The sequence below is a fragment of the Schistocerca piceifrons genome, chromosome 1, assembly GCF_021461385.2.
Source record: "Schistocerca piceifrons isolate TAMUIC-IGC-003096 chromosome 1, iqSchPice1.1, whole genome shotgun sequence".
In the NCBI taxonomy this organism is placed as follows: Eukaryota; Metazoa; Arthropoda; class Insecta; order Orthoptera; family Acrididae; genus Schistocerca; species Schistocerca piceifrons.
In genome coordinates, this window is record NC_060138.1 from 287,802,791 (window position 1) to 287,816,242 (window position 13,452).

Sequence of the window (13,452 nt, forward strand, 5' to 3'; positions counted from 1 at the left end):
CACAGTTCATCAAGAGTAGTGACTGGCGTATTGTGACGAGCCAGTTGCTCGCCCACCATTGACTAGACGTTTTCAGTTGGTGAGAGATCTGGAGAATGTGCTGGCCAGGGCAGCAGTCGAACATTTTCTGTATCGAGGAAGAGCCGTACAGGACCTGCAACACGCGATCGTGCGTTATACTGCCGAAATGTAGGGTTTCGCAGGGATCGAATGAAGGGTAGAGCCACGGGTCGTAACACATCTGAAATGTAGCGTCCGCTTTTCAAAGTGCCGTCAATGCGAACAAGAAGTGACCGAGACGTGTAACCAATGGTACCCCATACCATCACGCCGGGTAATACGCCAGTATAGCGATGACGAACACACGCTTCTAATGTGCGTTCACCACGACGTCGCCAAACACGGATGCGACCATCATCATGCTGTAAACAGAACCTGGTTTCATCCGAAAAAACGACATTTTGCATTCGTGCACCCAGGTTCGTCGTTGGGTACACCATCGCAGGCGCTCCTGTCTGTGATGTAGCGTCAAGGGTAACCGCAGCCATGGTCTCCGAGCTGAGAGTCCATGCTGGTGCAAACGTTGTGGAACTGTTCGTGCAGATGGTTGTTGTCTCGCAAACGTCCCCATCTGTTGACTCAGGGATCGAGACGTGGCTGCACGATCCGTTACAGTCATGCGGATAAGATGCCTGTCATCTCGACTGCTAGTGATACGAGGCCGTTGGGATCCAGCACAGCGTTCCGTATTACCCTCCTGATCCCACCGATTCCATATTCTGCTAACAGTCATTGGCTCTCGACCAACGCGAGCAGCCATGTCGCGATACGATAAACCGCAATCGCGATAAGCTACGATTCGACCTTTATCAAAGTCGGAAATGGTACGCATTTCTCCTCCTTCCACGAGGCATGACAACAACGTTTCACCAGGCAACGCCGGTCAACTGCTGTTTGTGTATGAGAAATCGGTTGGAAACTTTCCTTATGTCAGCACGTTGTAGGTGTCGCCACTGGCGCCGATCTTGTGCGAATGCTCTGAAAAGCTAATCATTTGCATGTCACAGCATCTTCTTCCTGTCTGTACCAGGTCATCTTTGTGGTGTAGCAATTTTAATGGCCAGTAGTGTATATACACCGATTTCTATAATATGTATGGATGCAACAGTAGTAGTGACACTGGGGAACGCGACACCGCATAGATTCCGACTTGACGACGACTGAGTGTACGCTACGATGAACGTTCTGAGTCAAATTAAAATTCTACATCGGACTGAAACCGAACCAGGGGCACTGCTCACGAAAAGCAGTGCCAGTGTCCAAGTTCCGGACCGCCTTACAATTTTAATTTTCTACATGACGTCTAATATATTCTCTGTTGAAGTTAAAATCTTCTGAGTTATTAGGCTGCCTCACGTTTCTTCTAAAACGATCGACTTTTCGACTCCTCTGCTGGGATCTTCCTCAGGATCTTCTGGTGTCCACTACTGCTAGAACACTGTCAGAGACGAATGTCGCGTCCTTTTATAAAGGGGGGGTTTTCACATGTTCGTGTTGGAGAAGTGATAGTATTGGTTAAAATTCATATGGCTACCATAGGTGGGACATAGTCATTGGCTAATATTCCCGTTCTGATGCAGAAAAGGGGGCGTTGGTAGCTCATCTCTTGTGGATACCATTGGCGGCCCGTCGTCATTCGATAGAAAGGCACTATTCCACACTTATGCTGGAGAATGGTTATTGGTTAAAATGCCGCTAATGGTATCCACAAGAGATGAGCTACCAGCATCAGAGCGGGAATATTAGCCACTGACTATGGACCACCAATGGTAGCCATATGAATTTTAATCAATACTATCACTTCTCCAACAGGAACGCGTGAAAACTCCCCCTTTATAAGAGGACGCGACGCTCGTCTCTGACAGTGTTCTAGCAGTAGTGGACACCAGAAGATCCTGAGGAAGATCCCAGCAGAGGGGTCGAAACGTCGATCACTTTAGAAGAAACGTGACGCGGCCTAATAACCTAGAAGATTTTAACTTCAGTGACAATGGCCACGAAAGCCTGCAGACTTACATATTCTCTGTTGTTTCGGAACCTTAAATTTGGTACCCATCACATCCAGGAGGCATGGTAAGATACAATAGGCCGTCAGATCGAGGGCGGGCCCTTGGCTCGTCAGCTGTAGTTGTTAGCGGATAAACACCTGGTGCGGCTATAGCGAGTGTGTTTGCACAATGCGGCAGGAACTCCCGTTACAACAGGACCAGGTAATTAGCGAATTAAGTGCAGCGCACGCCGGCCGGCGGGCGCAGGACGAGGTCAGCGCGCGAGCAGCGGTCGCCGGGCAGCCAGGCGGCGCAGCGCAACCTGCTGCAGGGACTGCCCGCCTCCCGATTGTACCGTAACGCCCGCAAAAAGGGAATTAGTCCGCCCGGCTGGCACCGCTCTTGAGGGTCGTTTTGTCTCGGAATGATGAGCGAACGCACTTTGTCTTTCGTCTGCGGCCCTGAGTGACGTCCTCTGGGGTAGCGTTCCGTGGCATGTTGACGGGTATAGAGAAGCAAAGAATGAGTAGGCTGAAATGTCGGGAAGGAAATCAGCCACGTGCTCTCCAAAAGAAGTGTAATGTTATTTATCTTAAATCATTTAGTAAAACGAGCGCAAACTGAACCGTGAATTTACTTTCAAAACCTTTTCCTAAGAATTTACCTTATTTACTAGCGGTTCATCAAGAACATCAACACATTTAACCACAATATATGAGCGTGGAGGTAGTTGCCACTGGGTAACTGATGAAAACAAATTAAATTTCTTTCACCAAATGGAAATTTTATTCCTAAAAGCCCCTTTTTTTTAAACAGATTTAAAATTACAATCAAAAATCACCCTCTAAATATCAAGTTACAATTTATTCAGAGGCAGAAAAAACCAATTTTGACAGTATGAGCATTCGGGCTGAGAACCTTGCCGCTCCTTTTTGACACGGCCGTAGTCATGACCGCTCACAACAACCTCTGAAAGACTACACTGGTGCTAATCTGAAACACTCCAGATTACTTTAAACTAAAAATTTTAACAACTCACACAAGCACGAAAACTATCCACCCCGTAGGAGGGATGGAAATGGTACAAAACACTAACATTAAAAAAATTACCTGTCACCGAAGGTGCAACTTGATTTTTTAAAAAAACTCTTACGGTGGAAGGGTGGCAACTTTATATACTAAAATGGCCATTTAAATAAAAACCCATGAAATGTAGTCTTACATAAAATATACAAACATACTGTACATTACACATATACCGCCTCTCAAGATGATAGACAAGATAAAAACATATTTCAGGAATTCGGCCGTTACACTTAAAGAAATAAATTCGTTAACACCGAATCCGACAAACATGACAGAGGCAGCTATTAACGTACGGCAGACCGACAGACAGTAACTGCCTAACAAATGCGGACGAGAGAGAGACGAGCAAGCTGGGGACGAGAGACTGACCAAGAAAACAAGTAGAATTTAACAGGTAAATGAAACAACATATCACCAATCACTTAACTTCTAATAAACTGCGATGTCTGACGAAGACCTGGCGCAGCACCCACAAATCGCTCTCCCGAACCGTCCGCTGCCAGCCGCTTCAACGGACGCAGGAAGGCGCGCCGATCTCCCGTCTCACGGCGTCGCAGCTCGCACCGGTCAGCCCGATGTCGTGGGTTGATTCCTGTTGCTCTCGTGTCGGCCGCGAAGCCACTACCCCTCGCTATACGGCACGGGCCACTTGACTGACGTGGCGATCTCACATGCGCCGACACCTGAGACGGACAAGTCATCTTGTGTGCCAGTCCGCGACCGACCAACCGATCGATCCAATCGCCAATGACCATTGCCTGAGCAACTCGAGCAGACTGGCGGCCTAACACATACTAGCACTCCGGACGACAGACAGACACTGACTACCCCACGCTGACCCGGCTGACCAACTGACCAGACTCCCCTTAGCGAGCTCATAGCGCCCCTTAAATGCACGTGAACAGTCTACCTTACCGCTATCCCATCACAGGGAGACACCAAAGCTGCGATTGCCACAGCGGCGCCACCGCCAGAAACGGAGGGCGACTGCTTCACACTACGCGCTGCGGCGCGCTCTTCAAAACAGCAAATTTTACCACGGCTCACAAACCTTAATATAACTGGCGAGAGCGGGATCTGAACACCCGTTGTCACGAATATAAATCCAGTGCCTTACCACTGCGCCACTTCTTTCGTTAACTGAAAGACATGTGTGGAAATCTTCTTCCTCCCGTGTCGGCGAAAGGTACAGCGATGTCAATTGTTCAATACTCACAAAACACATTCTCCCAATTTTGATTTCTTCAGCTGTATTTATTGATGTTAGCGGTACAAGCTGGGAGCTACGTCCTCAGTCATCTGGACGTCAATATTAACGTCAGTTGTTTGTAGCATAAATATCGTCCAGGTAATAAAAATGTACAAAAGTAACGTCCGTGTAGTTAACTAGCGAACCTGGCAGCTAATATATCTGTGGGAATTAAATATGCTTCCTAAACTCCTTCCCCCCACATCTCTCCCTCTCCGTCCATCTCCTCCTTAATCTGTCTACGTCCAGTTTCTCCCTCCCTCCCCCCCCCCCTCTCACTCTCTCGCGGTGTCACGTTACCACTCTCTCTCATCTGCAGCTCTGTTTATTGTTATTACAAACAAACTTCACTGGGAATTGAAGCCACTTAAAATGAATAAGTAACTTAAATTATATACACTAACGTGAAAAAAGTCATAAGGTGCCGCCTAATATCGTGTCAGAGCTCTTTCCGCCCGACATAGTAGAACAACCCGACATCGCATAGACTGAATAGGTCGTTGGAAGTCCCCTGCAGGAATATTGAGCGATGCTGCCTCTACAGCCTCCCACAATTGCGAAACGGTTGGCGGGTGCGGGATTTTGTGCCATTTTGTCACTTAGATGTTCGATGGGATGATATGGTTGGCCAAATCATTCTCTCGAATTGTCCAGAATGTTCTTCAAACCAGTCGCGAACAATTGTGGCTCAGTGACATTACGGCAAGTGAAAGAAGAGTGGGTTAGACAGAAACTGATATATAGGTGCATATGATGAACACTTTCCCCTCGAAAATTTCTCTCCTTCGTAGCTGCTCTGTGTTACCACAGACGAACTGTCACTGATCTCATTTGTACTAAGATAACAGGACACGCGAATTGCCCATTTGATTCCACGTGGAATGCATAAGTTTTAATTAATGTTCACCAACCTGCAGTCTTCTGTAGTTGTTGTCCCCTGCGCAAAAAACAGCACGTAGGTCGTGAATCCGTTATCTTGAGGCTGTAATAAAACCTTAGCGAGGAACTGATATTGTGTGAATAATTAAACATTCCATTAGTTTGTTTATACGAGATACCACTCGCCTTTTATTAGCAGAATACGAGAAACGGCACAGTTGCGGTCCACTTTACTAATCACAAATAATTTCCATTCTTCAACAAAATAATGAACTGTATACTTGCGTAATTAATATCAAGTTGTTCCCAGTTGTATATCCAAATACTCAGAGATTGCTACTTAAATCCGATTCGGACAGCGGTATATAACATGTCTGTCTTCCGAGACTGTCGAAACGGCTCTGCTCTTACAGCCGAACCACTTCATCCGCCATCCAAGTTAGGTGCGTTCCGAAGATCTGCTAAGTGCTTCATTTGCCTTTTTGTTTAGTAACTCTTTATAATACTACTGGTAATCAACATTTTTGAAATAATGGAATGATAGCCTGCTGTTGATTGACGCTTTTATTTGAAATCCAAGTAAATTCGCTGTTGAGTTTTTCTGATATTAATAACAGAAGTTTATCATTTTGATGCAGCTTCCGAACGCAGAAGCTAATCGTGGAGAAGAAACACAATTTAGGCGGTCTTCCTCACGGTAGCCGTACCGAATAAACCATGTCACCGGTATCTCACACGACATTGCGCCATCTTCCCACTGCTGCCTTCTCAACTCCTCTAAGTAGAGCTTCTTGTACCTGAAGATGATGGCTGTAAAGAAAGAAATATCACAACATCTCATATTGGCATTCATAAGAATTCCGTTGTCGTTTGGTAACATGAAGCCCACAAATGGCAGGAGATTGTCTCCAAGCAACCCAACATAACCATTTCCAGTCAATGATCGGTCCAATTGGACCAGAGGACTCAGTTTATTCCACTAAACACAGCCCACACCATTATGTGGAGACACCACCAGCTCCATACTACCCTGCTGACAAACTGAGCCCATGGCTTCGTGGCGTCTACGCCAAACTCGAGCCCTACCATCAGCTTTTACCAACTGAAATCGGGACTCATCTTTCCATGCAATGATTTTCCAATCGTCTAGGGTCCAACTGCCATGGTCATGAGTTCAGGAGATACACTGCAGTGGATGTCGTGCTGTTTACAAAGCACTCGCGTCTGTCTGCTGCAATAGCCCAATAACGCATCATTTCGCCACACTGCCCTAACAGATAAGTTCATCGTACCTCTCACATTGATTTCTACGGTCATTTCATCCAATGTTGCTTGTCCGTTAGCACTGACAACTCTATGGAAACGCCGCTGCTCTCTGTCTTTAAGTGAAGGCCGTCACCATCTGCGTTGTCCGCGGTGAGAGGTAATGTATTAAATTTGGTATTCTCCGCACACTGTTTACATTTTGGATCTCGGAATGCTGAATTCCCTAAAGGTTTCCAAAATGGAATGCCTTCCACAAATCATTGCCTTACAGATGCTGCTTTAGACAGAGTGCATTTTTATGCTAATACATACAGGCAATAAAAAGTAGCGGACGGAAGATCATTGGGATGCTTAACTCAGTCTTATGGAGCAGGAACGTAATGAGCAGAACTAAAAAATTAATATGCAAATCTATATTAGAGATTGTGGTTCTGTATGGAACGGAGACCTGGACAATTAACCTGAAGCACATTAAAAAATCACAAGCTCTAGAGATGGACTTCTGGAGAAGATCGTCAAGGCTCTCCAGGAAAGAGAAGATAAGGAACACCGAAATAAGAAGGAGAATGGAAATAAAAGAAAGAATATATGACGTAATGGATAGGAAGAAATTACAGTGGTACGGGCATGTACGACGAATGGAGGAAACCAGAATACCAAAATTGATACTGGAGTGGGAACCGGAGGGGAGAAGAAGAAGAGAACGACCTGTGACCACCTGGCTCCAAAATCTACAGCACACAATGAGGAGAATGGGCGCAGAGGAAGAGGACACACAAGATCGAAACACTTGGAGGAATATTTTGAAAATATAGTTTAAGAACGTTTATTCTTCGTATAGTAATTTCAGAGTAAATTATTATGTTGGAGAAAAGCCTCTGTAATGAGGAAAACATCAAATTTAAAAAAATGCAATCATCAACTTTCTAGTTCCTCTATCACCCACAGACTTCGGCGACATCACCAACTACTGCGACCTTGTTTCAGCTCAGATGATTCAGTGGACGACAATTTTTAACAGCGTTGCTGGGTGACCTGTATCATCCGCTTCAACTTCCTTCCCCTCTTCTATTAAAATTTGGTTCAGTTCATCTCCATAATACAGACTTTTGATTTGTTCCTGCAATACATCAGTCTTTTCTTCAGCATCTAATAGAGGTTTTCGTTTTACATCTCGAAGGTTAACACCTTTCTTTTTTACTACCCAGAAGTTAACCTACCTTTACGCTGTATCGACTTTCTGCTCTATATCTCTCTCATCCACACTGGCGTAGTTTGTTTGGAACTCATTCACAACAGCTCTATACTACTTCTTTTCTATTTCATTCTGAGGTTTCTTATATTTTCTTTTTCCATCCGTAAGTTCGAGTATTTCCTGAGTCGTTCATGTCTACTTCACCTGTGATTTCGCTATACTCTCTGTGTCCTGTTCTGACTCGGTTCCCTTCCATATTAAATTCCCGTCATCTTACATTTAACTGCTCTCGGAGCTTTTGCTTAGACGATTGGTCACTGACACTGAGAATTTTCACTTCATTTCACTCTGTCCTAAATTTTTCCTGTTTCAAAACATTGTACTCTTCTTTCTTTATCGTCTTATTTTTCAACCTCCCATTCACAACCACTATGTTATACGTCACTTTAGTCCAAAACTTTTTCAGTCAAATTCATTCCGTAGAAACAATTATTGAACGTAATGTGACATCAAGTTCTTGAACGGCAAACACTTATTCAGCATTATCTCTTACGCATGAACTGATATACGACTTTCGCGAGGTCCTTGACACAATGAATCATGTTGACTCATTCTCAACTCTTTAATGGCAGCTGTTTGTTCTCGAGATAAAAGATCTTCCGGATCTCTTCGCGTCTGCCACTTATATCGTTGTTTACTATTTTCTACGTAAGCTTAGTTGTCTTCGCCGGCCGAAGTGGCCGAGCGGTTCTAGGCGCTACGGTCTGGAGCCGCGCGACCTCTACGGTCGCAGGTTCGAATCCTGCCTTGGGCATGGATGTGTGTGATGTCCTTAGGTTAGTTAGATTTAAGTACTTGTAAGTTCTAGGGGACCGATGACCTCAGAAGTCAAGTCCCATAATGCTCAGAGCCATTTTTTTTAGTTGTCTTGAGTATAATTTCTAATGAGTCTTAGTGTCATGCACCTTTTCTGCACGCGTACCACTGATCTCGAAACGAGCTGCTATATTGTTTGGGTCTCTATTGTTAACATCTGCGCCATAATTTGTGCACAACATAGGAAAGACGTGTCCTACAATAAAAGTCTAGTGTGAGTAATCACTGTGTTTTAAAGCTGTTTTTCAAACAATAATAAAGTCACAGTAATATGAAAATAGAGAACGACTTAACTGGATGCCACGTGGGGCATAGAAGGAAAACCTAACGGACGTAAAAGTGAAGAGCAGAAAGCAAAAGACAGTGGCTTATGCATCAAATTGATTAGTTCCTTGAACGCTACATCACGGATTGCCACTGTCTGAGCTGCTGGCAGCCACGAGTCGGTAGCAGTTCTCGCTGCTGCTGCTGCCGGAGATGTGTATGATGTTCAGTGACCCGCGTCTCGGGCCGCGCTATCAGTTACCGCGCACCACCGGCGCGCAGTGCGCAGGCGCAGACACAGCCGGGGAACCCCCCACGCGGCCGACGGCCGGCTGCGCGAGATGGCGTGCGCAGATGGCGCTGGCGGCGCGGTATCGCACAAATCAGCGTGACTGATGGCGACGCTAATGCCGCCAGCCGCGCCATTACTGGCCGCAGCCACAGAGGAGCTGCCGCTCCCCGCCGGCTGAGTTTTGTCTCGAGACGTAAAACATTCCTTATCGGCGGACCTGCGCCTTTGGGCCAAAGAAACTATGCTGTCACGTTGTCGACGAGATTACTTACTTCGCATGGATAGAACAGACAAAATCTCTTGTGGTGGGGCGTACACTTCTTTTTATGCTGCGACTATCTGATCCTTTTTGCTAGACACAACGCCGAATAATGTCTGTGACAGGTTCCTCTTCTTTGCTTCATCTGTAAAAGTAATGCTCTGATATTCCTTCCATTGCCAAAATACCTGTCCTTTTGCTTAAGTTTTTGTGCAGGTTTTGGGGAAAAGAGTCATTTAGTTCAGTTTCCTACCTCACAGACGATAATGTTGTACGTACTTCAGCAGTTTTATAGTTTATTCCTTCTTACAAGAAGACTTCTTAAATTTCTTCCTTATATATATATATATATATATATATATATATATATATATATATATATATATATATATATATATTATAATCATACTGCAATATATCTGTAAATCTGCAGGATGAGGAATGATGTTCAGACTGTGCGCTGCACGATTTGTGTTGTTAGTAGTGTCAGCGTCATGACTTGCCCCCCCCTCCCCCCCGCCCCCTTGCCATCCCCCCCCCCACCTCGCTCTAGGCTCCGGTATTGGCAGGGCGATATAGGAGGAGGATGGACCTCAAGGAGCAAGGACATTCGGTGTGAAAGGCATACGTTACTGTGTGATCGCCATCAAGATCACTAGATTTAAACCCGTGCCATTTCTGGGTGTGGGGTTACTTCAAGAACAGGGTCTATCAACGGAACAGTAACACACGTTGGAGACTGAAGATGAGCATAGCGAGAGGGGTTGCCAACATCCCACATGGGTTGTTTCGGGCAGCACTACAGTAATCTGTAGCGCAGTTCCGAGCTGTCGTGGATGCAGATGGTCGTAACGTTGAGCAATGTTTGTGACCTGTAACGTAAACATAGCACGCAATTAACAAATGCTCATGTGGAAATTGAAATGTGCGTCTTTCAATGGTGTATTCGTTATTTCTCTTACAAATGTTTCTACAGAGTTTGATTGCCGTACGATCACTCGTTTTTCATATCTGCCACTGTAGCTGGGTGGACAGCGCGCCGGCTTTGTCATGCCCGGAGGCCCGGGTTCAGTTCCCAGTTGGTTTGGAGTTTTTGTCCACTCAGGGACTGGGTGCTTGCGTCGTCTCCTTCATCATCATTTCATTCTCATCGATGCGCAAGTCGCCGAAGTGGCGTCACCTCAAAACACTTGCACCAGGCGATCAGGTCTACCCACCGGAGGCTCTCGCCACACGACATTTCATTACTCGTTTTTCATGAGGGACCTCTCAAGTAGCAATAGTTTGATCACAACCATCCAGTACATCATACTATATGACAGTTTACTCCTGCGGGTTCAAGCAAGTGGCCAGCCTTGACTGTTATGTCGGATGCTCCTGCTTAGCAAACGAATTCCGTGACTACGATCCAGACATACAGTTGATCTGGAGGGCACTGGTGAAAACCAGATAGTCAAGCTACAGTATTGATTGTCTGCTTCAATTCGCTTAGTAAGCCTTAAGCCATACGGAGCCCATACCCATAGAAGAAACTAGTCCAGAATACCGAGGATTGCCTCCTCCACTTACGTCAGTTGGGGAAGGAGAGTCTGTGCTATTGGGTACCAATGCATGTAAGTATTACAGAAGTAGCAACCAACGGACTGTACACAATATCTGTCTTAGCATTCAGTGGCATCTAGGGCCATCGCTAATGAGACACAAGTTCGCGATGTGCTAGGAGAATGATGGAAGCGAAGACAAGTTGTAGTCGCTTGAAACTAACTAGTCATCTGCGACCCAGCTCCTTCCAGCCGTGCAGACGAGATGGACCGCTGCTTATTGAAGTCATTCTTTCTACATCATTGAGAAAACCAGCAAGTGCGTTGTATTTTGGTGCGCGACTATCTGTGCATCACATTTTGGTAGAGGGCGTCCAGTTTGCGAATTACAGGGTGCTCATTAATTTGACGAGTAACTTGCCATTGGTTTTAGATGACGAGGTACACTATTGGAGTTAAATATGGGGTGTGTCCACCCTTCGCCTTTATGATGGCTTGAACAGTCTGGGGATCATTGAGTGAGGTGTTTGAATATTCAGTCTGTGGAGGAATGGAAACCCGTTCTTCCTCAAGAGCTGAAACCAGAGAGAGTATTGATGTTGGATGCTGGAGAATGGAGTAAAGACGACGTTCTAAATCACCCCACAGGTGTTCCATTGGGTTCAGGTCGGGCAGCCGAGTTCATTTCAGGAATATTATTGTGCACAGACCACTGCCTCACAGGTGTTGTTTAAGGACAGAGTGTATTGCCACGCTGATAGAGTCATCATCTCCGAACACTTACCCTACTGTACCCAATACACAACGACGTAAAAGGTGTTCATATCGTTCCACATTTAGTGTTGTCTTAAGTTCAGTAAGGTGACCACACACTAACCACGAAAAACACACCCATACCGTAACACAACCTTCTCACTACTTCACTATTGTCACTACACAGGTAACGTTCCCTGCCAGTAGCCAGATCCAAACCTCTCCTTCGGAATGCCGCAGGGTACAGAGTGATTCGTCACTGCGTGTAACTCGTCTCCAGGTATCAACTGTGCACTGGCCTCGCTATTTACACCACATCAAGCGTCGCTTAGCATTGACTACAGAAATGTGTGGTTTATGAGACGCTACTCGACCATTGTACCGCACAATTTTTTCCAACTCCCTATGTTAGCTGGACTGCTAGTAGCACTTTGGAGCTCACGAGTGCTTTCTTCCGCCGATTGCATGCCATTTTATACAACCACCCTCTGCGGTGCTCGACGGCGTCTGTCCCTCAGTACATAATGTCTTCTCAGTCTTTGAAAAATATTGGCAGGTTAAAACTGTGTGCCGGACCGAGACTCGAACTTGGGACCTTTGCCTTTCGCGGGCAAGTGCTCTACCAACTGAGCCACCCAAGCATGACGCACGCCCCGTCCTCACAGCTTTACTTCCGCTAGTACCTCGTCTCCTACTTTCCAAACTTCACAGAAAGCCAGGAAGTTTCATATCAGCGCACACTCCACTGCAGAGTGAAAATCTGATTCTGGAGACATCCCCAAGGCTGTGGCTAAGCCATGTCTCCGCAATATCCTTTCTTCCAGGAGTGCTAGTTCTGCAAGGTTCGCAGGAGAGCTTCTGTGAAGTTTGGAAAGTGGGAGACGAGGTACAGGCAGAAGTAAAGCTGTGAGTACCGGGCGAGCGTCGTTCTTGGGTAGCTCACTTGGTAGAGCACACGCCCGCTAAAGGCAAAGGTCCCAAGTTCGAGTCTCGGTCCGGCACACAGTTTTAACCTGCCAAGAAGTTTCATATCAGAGCGTACTCATTCTCAGTCTTTGTTTACCTGTGCTTGTTGCTTCGTATTTCCATTCCACAATAACACCACCGATAGCCTGACTAGTCCACGTTCGAAGTCACTGAGCTTTCCTGCCGACCCATTCTGCTGTAACTTTTATGCTGACGAGTCTGCCTCTTGTGGCATCTTGTCGTCAGTTCCGAATTACATGGAGGTGTGTGTGGATATTTTTGATCGGATAGTGTACGTAGTGACTCTCACAATCTTTCTATTAACAATGAATAAAAGGAAAGAAGAAAGAAATAAATAAATGTGCGAACGCTTACAGATGTGTCAGTGCCACATACGGACATTCACCCTGTCGAATTTCAGGCTGGTTGTCACATGCATATTCCTGCTTGCAGTCTGTGGCGACGTGCTATGGGACTGCTTTATAGTCACTTCAACAATAAAACGTCCTCATGGTGAATAATTTAATTACGAAATAGGCCTACACTGACTGCAGTAACCAAAAACTGTAAAAATTATTACAATTATCACGGGAATACTCTGTGATAAATCGATTCAGCAAATTTTTTGCACTTTATTACAACTACTCCAGTTTCTCATCGGATGAATACAACTTACTGAAACACATTTAACATAAAAGTTCAGCATTTGTTTGTTTTTGTCTGTTATAGCAACATTCCTGAAAATCGGAACATCAGGAAGGATACGTGATAAACTACA

At 45.6% G+C, this 13,452-nt stretch overlaps 1 protein-coding gene across 1 annotated transcript in view; it reads left to right on the forward strand.

The window, feature by feature from the left end:
- LOC124799851 (serine proteinase stubble) overlaps positions 1-13,452 on the forward strand; it is a 711,707-nt gene that overhangs the window by 210,754 nt on the left and 487,501 nt on the right. The gene's annotated exons all lie outside the window — the stretch shown is intronic.